We start from the raw sequence: 9,460 nt of genomic DNA on the forward strand, positions 1-9,460 counted from the left end.
TCATTACCTGTAGTAATGGCACCTGTTTAAACTTGTTATCAGTATAAAAAGACACCTGTGCACACCCTCAAACAGTCTGACGCCAAACTCCACTATGGTGAAGACCAAAGAGCTGTCAAAGGACACCAGAAACAAAATTGTAGCCCTGCACCAGGCTGGGAAGACTGAATCTGCAATAGCCAACCAGCTTGGAGTGAAGAAATCAACTGTGGGAGCAATAATTAGAAAATGGAAGACATACAAGACCACTGATAATCTCCCTCGATCTGGTGCTCCATGCAAAATCCCACCCCGTGGGGTCAGAATGATCACAAGAACGGTGAGCAAAAATCCCAGAACCACGTGGGGGGACCTAGTGAATGAACTGCAGAGAGCTGGGACCAATGTAACAAGGCCTACCATAAGTAACACACTACGCCACCATGGACTCAGATCCTGCAGTGCCAGACGTGTCCCACTGCTTAAGCCTGTACATGTCCGGGCCCGTCTGAAGTTTGCTAGAGAGCATTTGGATGATCCAGAGGAGTTTTGGGAGAATGTCCTATGGTCTGATGAAACCAAACTGGAACTGTTTGGTAGAAACACAACTTGTCGTGTTTGGAGGAGAAAGAATACTGAGTTGCATCCATCAAACACCATACCTACTGTAAAGCATGGTGGTGGAAACATCATGCTTTGGGGCTGTTTCTCTGCAAAGGGGCCAGGACGACTGATCCGGGTACATGAAAGAATGAATGGGGCCATGTATCGTGAGATTTTGAGTGCAAACCTCCTTCCATCAGCAAGGGCACTGAAGATGAAACGTGGCTGGGTCTTTCAACATGACAATGATCCAAAGCACACCGCCAGGGCAACGAAGGAGTGGCTTCGTAAGAAGCATTTCAAGGTCCTGGAGTGGCCTAGCCAGTCTCCAGATCTCAACCCTATAGAAAACCTTTGGAGGGAATTGAAAGTCCGTGTTGCCAAGCGAAAAGCCAAAAACATCACTGCTCTAGAGGAGATCTGCATGGAGGAATGGGCCAACATACCAACAACAGTGTGTGGCAACCTTGTGAAGACTTACAGAAAACGTTTGACCTCTGTCATTGCCAACAAAGGATATATCACAAAGTATTGAGATGAAATTTTGTTTCTGACCAAATACTTATTTTCCACCATAATATGCAAATAAAATGAAAAAAAAAAAAACAGACAATGTGATTTTCTGGATTTTTTTTTCTCAGTTTGTCTCCCATAGTTGAGGTCTACCTATGATGTAAATTACAGACGCCTCTCATCTTTTTAAGTGGTGGAACTTGCACTATTGCTGACTGACTAAATACTTTTTTTCCCCACTGTATGTCTAACAGCCGCAAGACATGCAGGCATGGGGACTAGAACATATTATTCGAGCACGCCGAAGATACTCTATTAGCACACAAGCATGCTCGGATAACACCTTATCTCATTCGCTCATCACTAATGGCCAACTCATCCACTCATTTCTGGAGTGCCACTCCTATTCTGCTGATACACGAGGGACCCAGAGATGGCCACACAGTACAACATCAGTGCTCACTTGTCCCTGTGCTAGTGAGCTACCAGACAGAAAAGCAACGCAAACACATTGTGCGAACATTCCCAAATGCATTCCGGGCTGCTAAAGGTTCATCAGAATCCTTAGACCTCGTTACATGCAGATTTTGAATGGGTCACTTTGTCATAGACATATTTATAAAGGAAGCTGCCAGCAGATCCATGATGCCCGAACTCTAGGCAGCATAGATCAGATACCGACTCCGTTATTGCAGCCGTATACATTTAACTCTGAAAAACTGTTGCTCCATTTTAGAGAAAACAATTTAACCCCTTTGAGACAAAGTCCTTTTTCATTTTGGCGTTTCTGTTTTTCGCGCTTCTTCCCAGAGCCAAAACTTTATTTTTCTGTCAATATGGCCGGGTGAGGGCTAGTTTTTTGTGGGACTAGTCGTACTTTTGAATGACACCATTGATCTTACCATATCGTGTACTTAAAAATGGGGAAAAAAAATTCCAAGTGCAGTGAAATTGCAAAAAAAAAAGTGCAACTCCACAACATTTTTTGGCATTTTTTTTTAACCATGTTCACCAAATGCTAAAACTGACCTGCCATTATGATTCTCCAGGTCATTACAAGTTCATACACACCAAACATGTCTAGGTTCCTGTTTATTTTAGTGGTGAAAAAAAAAAATCTAAAGTTTGTTAAAAAACTTTTTAAAAAATTGCACCATTTTCCGAGACCCGGAGTGTTTCCCTTTTTCATGAGCTCGGGTTGAGTGAGGGCTTTTTTGCGCAACGAGCTGATGATTTTAATACAATTTTGGTGCAGATATGAACTTTTGATTGCCTGTTACTGCATTTTAATGCAATGTCGCGGCGAACAAAAAAAAAAAAAAATGGAATTTTGATTTTTTTCTCGCTACGTCGTTTAGCGATCGGGTTAATCTTTTTATTGATAGGGCAATTCTGAACTCGATGATACGAAATCTGTGTATGTTTGTTTGTTTTTTTAGTGTTTTGTTTTGAATGGGGGGTGATTTGAACTGTCATTTTTTTTTAAATATTTTTCACTTTTTTTTTTTTTTTACTTTCGGCATGCTTCAATAGTCTCCATGGGAGACTAGACGCTGTCACTACCCAATCGGCTCTGCTACATACAGGCCATGATTAGATCACCTGTTTGTAGAAGAATACCTCACCTGCTATGAATGCCGACCACCAGGTGGCGCTCACAGCAAGCCAGCAGTTAAAACCATAGAGGTCTCCAGGAGACCTCTGGTTTTCATGCCAACCTATCGGTTACCCGTGGTCAAGTGACGGGGTCACCGATGGGCAAGTTTCTAGCCTGATGGACGAAACCGCAAGTTAAATGCCACTGTCAGAGTTTGACAGTGGCATTTAACGGGTTAATAGCCGTGGGTGGATCACGATTCCACCTGTGGCTGTTTCAGGCACATGGCAGCTGTTCAAAATAGCTGACATGTGCCGGAAAAAATGTGGGCTCACCGCTGGAGCCCACATGAAAGGGGGAAGACAACATGTGCAGGACTAGTAAGGCGCGTGTAGCGAAGGGGTTAAACCTGCGACCAGGGACTAAGGCTAGGTTAACATTTGCGTTTGATTCCGCTGCGTATCATCCGCATTCCCAAACGCATGCAAGCGCATGCTTATGCGTTTTTTTTATCCGCATCATCTTACGCATGTCGGCAAAAAAAAGCTGCGTTTACATGCGTGTGAATGTGTTTTTGCATGCATTTGCGTTGTTTATGCGCATGCGTTCGATATGATATCAGATAAAATGGGTGTGTCGCATGGGATTTCTATTTACATTTTGAAGAACGCATGCATATGCATGCGTTCCCATAGACAGTAATGCGTTTATTTGATGCACTCATCTGCATGAATGCACATTTTTGACAGATTTTTGCCGCCTCCAAAAATCCAACATGTTGCGTTCGCTGGACCCCACCGCACACCAAAAAACAATGCATACGTACGCTGACACATGCGAACTAATGCAAACGCAAGCCTCTGCGTACACCATGTTAAAGATAGGGATACATGACGCATACGGATTGTTGCGGATGAAACGCTGCGCAAACAGACGCAAATGTGAAACCAGCCTAAGAAGACAAGTTCAAGAGGAGAGTCCTGTCCACATAAGGAGAGTCCTGTCAATCATGGGACGCGGAGAAGCCGCCAGGGACCCACCTCCTGGACTAATCATTCTAGTAGGATGATCCCTGGCTGCTGTTTTGAAGGGTATCTTCTTGTAAAGGCAGCCGTGTTTCTAAGCAAAACATGCAGGACTCCAGTAACAGAATTTCACGTTGCCTGTTTGAGAAGTTTCCTTTAACCCCTTTGCACACCGTGTGTACTTGTAAGTCACAGCCAGGGTGTGCGTGTATAGAGCTGGCTCAAGAGCTGTGCCTACTCCAACAGGGCAGATGCTAGCTGTAATATGTATCCAGCATCTGACCACAACAGCAGCAATCAAAATTAAACGCCGCTGTCAATCACCGACAGCGGCATTTCAATAGCTAAATAAATGGTGCACACTCTTACCAGCACAACCAACACACAGCAACACAGTCATCATTGGCTTGCAACTGCAGCTGGGTAAAATATGCTGAAGGTCCCAGTCGCCGCCATCTTGGTACTCCTCTGAAGCTGAGCTTTATGCCAAGCTTCAAAAGAAACTGCAATTTATTATTTACTGTCATATTGCAGTATATGGTATAAGTGATCAAATTATCAAAGATTAAACTCCATTAGAGAAACTAGAAAAAAAAAGTTTAAAAAATATTGGAATTAATTATAAACGTTTTAATCTCCCCCTTTTCCCCAGTCTTAATATAAATAAAAATCAATATAATTGGAATCACTGTGTCCCTAAGAGTCTGGTATGCCAAATGTAAAATTATGTAAAACATATGGTGAATGGCAAATAAAGTTATTTAAAAGCCATTTTTGCAGGGGTTTTTGTTCCAAATTTGTATTAAACTACAAGTCCTCACACTGCTCCTTCTATGAAAAAAAAATTTTAAAAAAAAAGCTCCAGGTCTCAGAAAAAAGCTATAAACTTTTTTTTTCCAAACTTGAGAAAAATGTTTCACTACTAAAATCTAAAAATCTGTGCAAGCTTGGTGTCGCATTAACCTGAAGAATCATGTTTACAAGGTATTTTTACTGCACAATATCCGTAAAACAAGGGAAAAACAAAAGCAGAATTGCAGTTTTTTCGCAATTTCACACCTACTAGATTTTTGTTTCACAAATTTCCAATACATGAGACAATAAAATTAAATGGTGTTATTCAAAACTATAACTCATCAGACAAAAAACAATCCCTCAAAAGACTATACAGGGGGAAAAAAATAAGGCTCTTGGAAGAAGGGGAGGAAATTACAAAAATGAAAAAACATCTAGTCCAATAGGGGTTAAGTACATTTATAACACAGCAGCCACCACTGTACTGCCACCCAAGATAGATGGATTACACAGAAAATAAATCTATACCTTTTTTCCTTTTGCTTGTATCCCGTATCCTGGGGGGGTCACGCACCGCAGACCGGCACAGACAGGGGGGGGGCATGCACCGCAGACCGGCACAGACGAGGGTTCACGCACCGCCGACCGGCACAGACGGGGGGGTCCAGACCGCCACAGACGGGGGGGGGGTCACGCACCGCAGACCGGCACAGACGGGGGGGGGGGGTCACGCACCGCAGACCGGCACAGACGGGGGGGTCCAGACCGCCACAGACAGGGGGGGGTCACGCACCGCAGACCGGCACAGACGGGGGGGGGGTCACGCACCGCAGACCGGCACAGACGGGGGGGGGGGGGTCACGCACCGCAGACCGGCACAGACGGGGGGGGGGGTCACGCACCGCAGACCGGCACAGACGGGGGGGGGTCACGCACCGCAGACCGGCACAGACGGGGGGGGGGTCACGCACCGCAGACCGGCACAGACGGGGGGGGGTCACGCACCGCAGACCGGCACAGACGGGGGGGGGGGGGGGGGTCACGCACCGCAGACCGGCACAGACGGGGGGGGGTCACGCACCGCAGACCGGCACAGACGGGGGGGTCCAGACCACCACAGACGGGGGGGGGTCACGCACCGCAGACCGGCACAGACGGGGGGGGGGGTCACGCACCGCAGACCGGCACAGACGGGGGGGTCCAGACCACCACAGACGGGGGGGGGGTCACGCACCGCCGACCGGCACAGACGGGGGGGTCCAGACCACCACAGACGGGGGGGGGTCACGCACCGCAGACCGGCACAGACGGGGGGGGGGGGGTCACGCACCGCAGACCGGCACAGACGGGGGGGGGGGTCACGCACCGCAGACCGGCACAGACGGGTGGGGGGTCACGCACCGCAGACCTGCACAGACGGGGGGGGGGGTCACGCACCGCAGACCGGCACAGACGGGGGGGGGGGGTCACGCACCGCAGACCGGCACAGACCGGGGGGGGGCATGCACCGCAGACCGGCACAGACCGGGGGGGGGGGGCATGCACCGCAGACCGGCACAGACCGGGGGGGGGGGGCATGCACCGCAGACCGGCACAGACCGGGGGGGGGGGGGGCATGCACCGCAGACCGGCACAGACCGGGGGGGGGGGCATGCACCGCAGACCGGCACAGACCGGGGGGGGGGGCATGCACCGCAGACCGGCACAGACCGGGGGGGGGCATGCACCGCAGACCGGCACAGACCGGGGGGGGGCGGCATGCACCGCAGACCGGCACAGACCGGGGGGGGGCGGCATGCACCGCAGACCGGCACAGGAGGGGGGGGCACGCACCGCAGACCGGGGGGGGCACGCACCGCAGACCGGCACTGACAGCCCTCCTCCCGCACACCTATTGTTTATAACAACTAAGTAATCTGCTCAACAATTTTAAAAAGTGTGCCATCCCGGTCGGTGAGGGCTCGGCACACCGGGGCAGCCCTGCCGCAGTTACACATACACACATACGAGGTGTCAGCTCACTCCACAGGAACAGCAGTGTAACAAACATACCTACGGACACTGCCCGGAGCGCCGCACTCCTCTGTTGTCGCCGCCGCCACAAAGGAGACAACGATTTCACGGCCAAGTACAGACGGCTCCGTTCTCTCAGTTACACTTTCGGTTTCCGGTTCCGGTCTCGGGCTCTCTCTCCCCACAGTCTGACTGAACCGCGCTCCGCCACCAATCACGTGACAAGCGACGCCCCGCCCACCAACCAGCTTAACAAGAACACAGCGGCAGCCAGGGTCTCCGCACATGACGTCACCGCTGTGTTGTTTTTTTTTTTCAACTAACTTTGTTACAATAAAACATGTAGGACAATGCACAGGATGGAGTAAAGCAATGCGGAGAGCGGTCAGGTTATCTGCTGAGCAGGAGACTAGCAGTATGGCTGCTGTGCCGTGTCTGGGAACAGGTGCGGACAGCCGGGACAGACTGCGGTGGGCTCTGGTGTTACACCACTGTGAGTGCTGGTCAAGTATCCAGCCATGCTCCGCACTGGCTCCATGCATCCAGAGCGCTGCCGTCCGGTATGTTCTGGAGGGGACCGTGAGCCTGACATGCTGCGGTCTCCAGAGACGCCGTTTGTCCGTCTCCGCGGGTGAGCCACAGGCATAGGGTTTCTGGAAGTCGTAGCCACTCTGCTGTAACATCTGGAGGCTGCACAGCATCCAGCCCGCAGTGTGTACTGATCGTCTGCACGGACCCTGAAGGGTCAGCAAACGCCCAGATGTCCCCGAACGGTTCGTCTAACATACCCGAACCTCATTGAAGTGAATGGGAGGCAAAACCAAACACAAAGAGAACACCTTCAGGGGGGCCTGAAAGATGACAAAACAGCTCAAATTAGGGGCAGACACCATAAAAAGCGACATCACATACCCAGAGTACCAGTTTATTTAACTCATATAGCACCATTAATTCCACAGCGCTTTACAGACAATGTCATCACTGTCACCGATGGGGCTCACAATCTAAATTCCCTATCAGTATGTCTTTGGAATGTGGGAGGAAACCGGAGTACCCAGAGGAAACCCACGCAAACACGGGGAGAACATACAGACTCCTTGCAGATGTTGTCCTTGGTGGGATTCAAACCCAGGACCCCAGTGCTGTAAAGCACCAGTGCTAACCACTGTGTCGCCAAAATAGTATAATTGCACAGCATGGGACAGGGCTTGGACCACCATTTCTAGCCCTGCCAAATGTAGGCAACACACAAGTCCAAACATTTCCAAAAATTAAGTTGTAAGGAGGTGGCGGGAAACCTCATGTGCCTTCTCTCCCTTGGCTTTTATCTTAAGTCATATTACAAGACTCGTTAAAGGGTTGATTGTGACTTGTAGGATCGCTACTACCAACAGGTGGCGCTATAGAGTCCTCTTTCTATCTGAAGATGCGATTTGCATATAAAATTCTCTCCTTTGGACGCTGTTCGCACAATTACGGCACCTCATTGTTCATTAATGTGAAATGTAATGTTCATGTACTGTGATGTCATGTATCTGCCATGTACTGTGTATATGTTTAGGATTAAGGATAGAAGTTAGCATAGAGTAAAAGCAGGGTTAGAATAGAGGGGGGCACATTAGAGAATAGATAGGAGTATTAGGCTGGCTTCACACTAGCGTCCAACAGGGCTATGGATGGCAGCCTACTTCTTTCTTCCTCCATTAAGCCCCGCCCACTGCCGCACCTCTTCTTTCATCTCCGCCTACATCTGCATGCATCCTGCGTACCTATTTTTAACATTGGGTACGCAGGCCATGCAGATGTATGCTGACGCATCCGCATGCGTCGTTTTGACGCGCACGCCGACCGCAACAAAATGCAACTTGTTGAGTTTGGCGCAGCGTCAAAACAACGCATGGCCTGCATACCCAATGTTAAAATTAGGTATGCAGGACGCATGCAGACGTAAGCGGAGCTGAAAGAAGAGGTGCGGCAGTGGGCGGGGCTTAACGGAGGAAGAAAGAAGGAAGTAGGCTGCCATCCGCAGCGCTACACTACGCAAGTGTGAAGCCAGCCTTAGTTAGATGCAGGTAGCATATAGGTTAAGCAAATGGGAGGGGCCACAGAGGAGAGCAGCACAGAGTCAAAGGGATATAGGAGAGACACTTCCTGTATAGGCAGCAGGGTCCGGGCAGGCTTGCCCAGGGCGAGCAGTAAGCAGCAGATAAGCAGATGGCCATGGGGATAAAGCTGTTATGGCACCAGCTCAACGGGATCATCCTCAGGAAGGATCCGGGGTCTATGACCAGGGCAGGAACAGTAGAGATGGCATTCCTGGCACCTTTCCCAATTGGAACCAGACGAAGGGCTGACAGGGAGCTACTGATGTCGGTGGCTTGAAAGGGACACGAATTGTCCAAGGAAATGGCAGGGATTGCCTGTACGAAAGAAAGAAAGAGTACAGAAAGAGTTGAGTCTGCCCGGAAGGCAGGGAAAGCGCAAGATGTGTGGCTCTATGTGAATTGTGCTGACAAGGTGATGAGTGCCCTTTAATAAATAAAGTTGAATGGTTTGAAAAAGACTGGGACTCTGAGGTGTTATGTGAAATTTGGAAATATGGAACCGAAGTGCTAGAACTTTATGGAACTCTGACAGTAACCGTATGTGTTTTGATGCGCACTCTGCACGTGCAGCAAAATGGACATTGTGTTTTATACAGTGGGGAAAAAAAGTATTTAGTCAGTCAGCAATAGTGCAAGTTCCACCACTTAAAAAGATGAGAGGCGTCTGTAATTTACATCATAGGTAGACCTCAACTATGGGAGACAAACTGAGAAAAAAAAATCCAGAAAATCACATCGTCTGTTTTTTTTTCATTTTATTTGCATATTATGGTGGAAAATAAGTATTTGGTCAGAAACAAGCAATCAAGATTTCTGGCTCTCACAGACCT

The 9,460-nt window shown here is 49.1% G+C and overlaps 1 protein-coding gene across 6 annotated transcripts in view; it reads right to left on the reverse strand.

Annotated features, from left to right (window-relative positions):
• The window catches only part of SAP130 (Sin3A associated protein 130), a 73,659-nt gene extending 66,909 nt beyond the window's left edge, over positions 1–6,750 (reverse strand). For 4 of the 6 annotated variants that reach the window (XM_073581159.1, XM_073581157.1, XM_073581158.1 and 1 more), the window contains exon 1: positions 6,565–6,750. The gene's annotated coding sequence lies outside the window, so the exon portion shown is untranslated. The remainder of the gene's footprint in view (positions 1–6,564) is intronic. The other 2 variants (XM_073581160.1, XM_073581156.1) reach the window with 1 other exon arrangement.
• Between the last annotated feature and the right edge of the window lie 2,710 nt (positions 6,751–9,460).

The sequence above is a fragment of the Dendrobates tinctorius genome, unplaced genomic scaffold, assembly GCF_039654945.1.
Source record: "Dendrobates tinctorius isolate UK_male_01 unplaced genomic scaffold, ASM3965494v1 ptg000069l, whole genome shotgun sequence".
Classification (NCBI taxonomy): domain Eukaryota; kingdom Metazoa; phylum Chordata; class Amphibia; order Anura; family Dendrobatidae; genus Dendrobates; species Dendrobates tinctorius.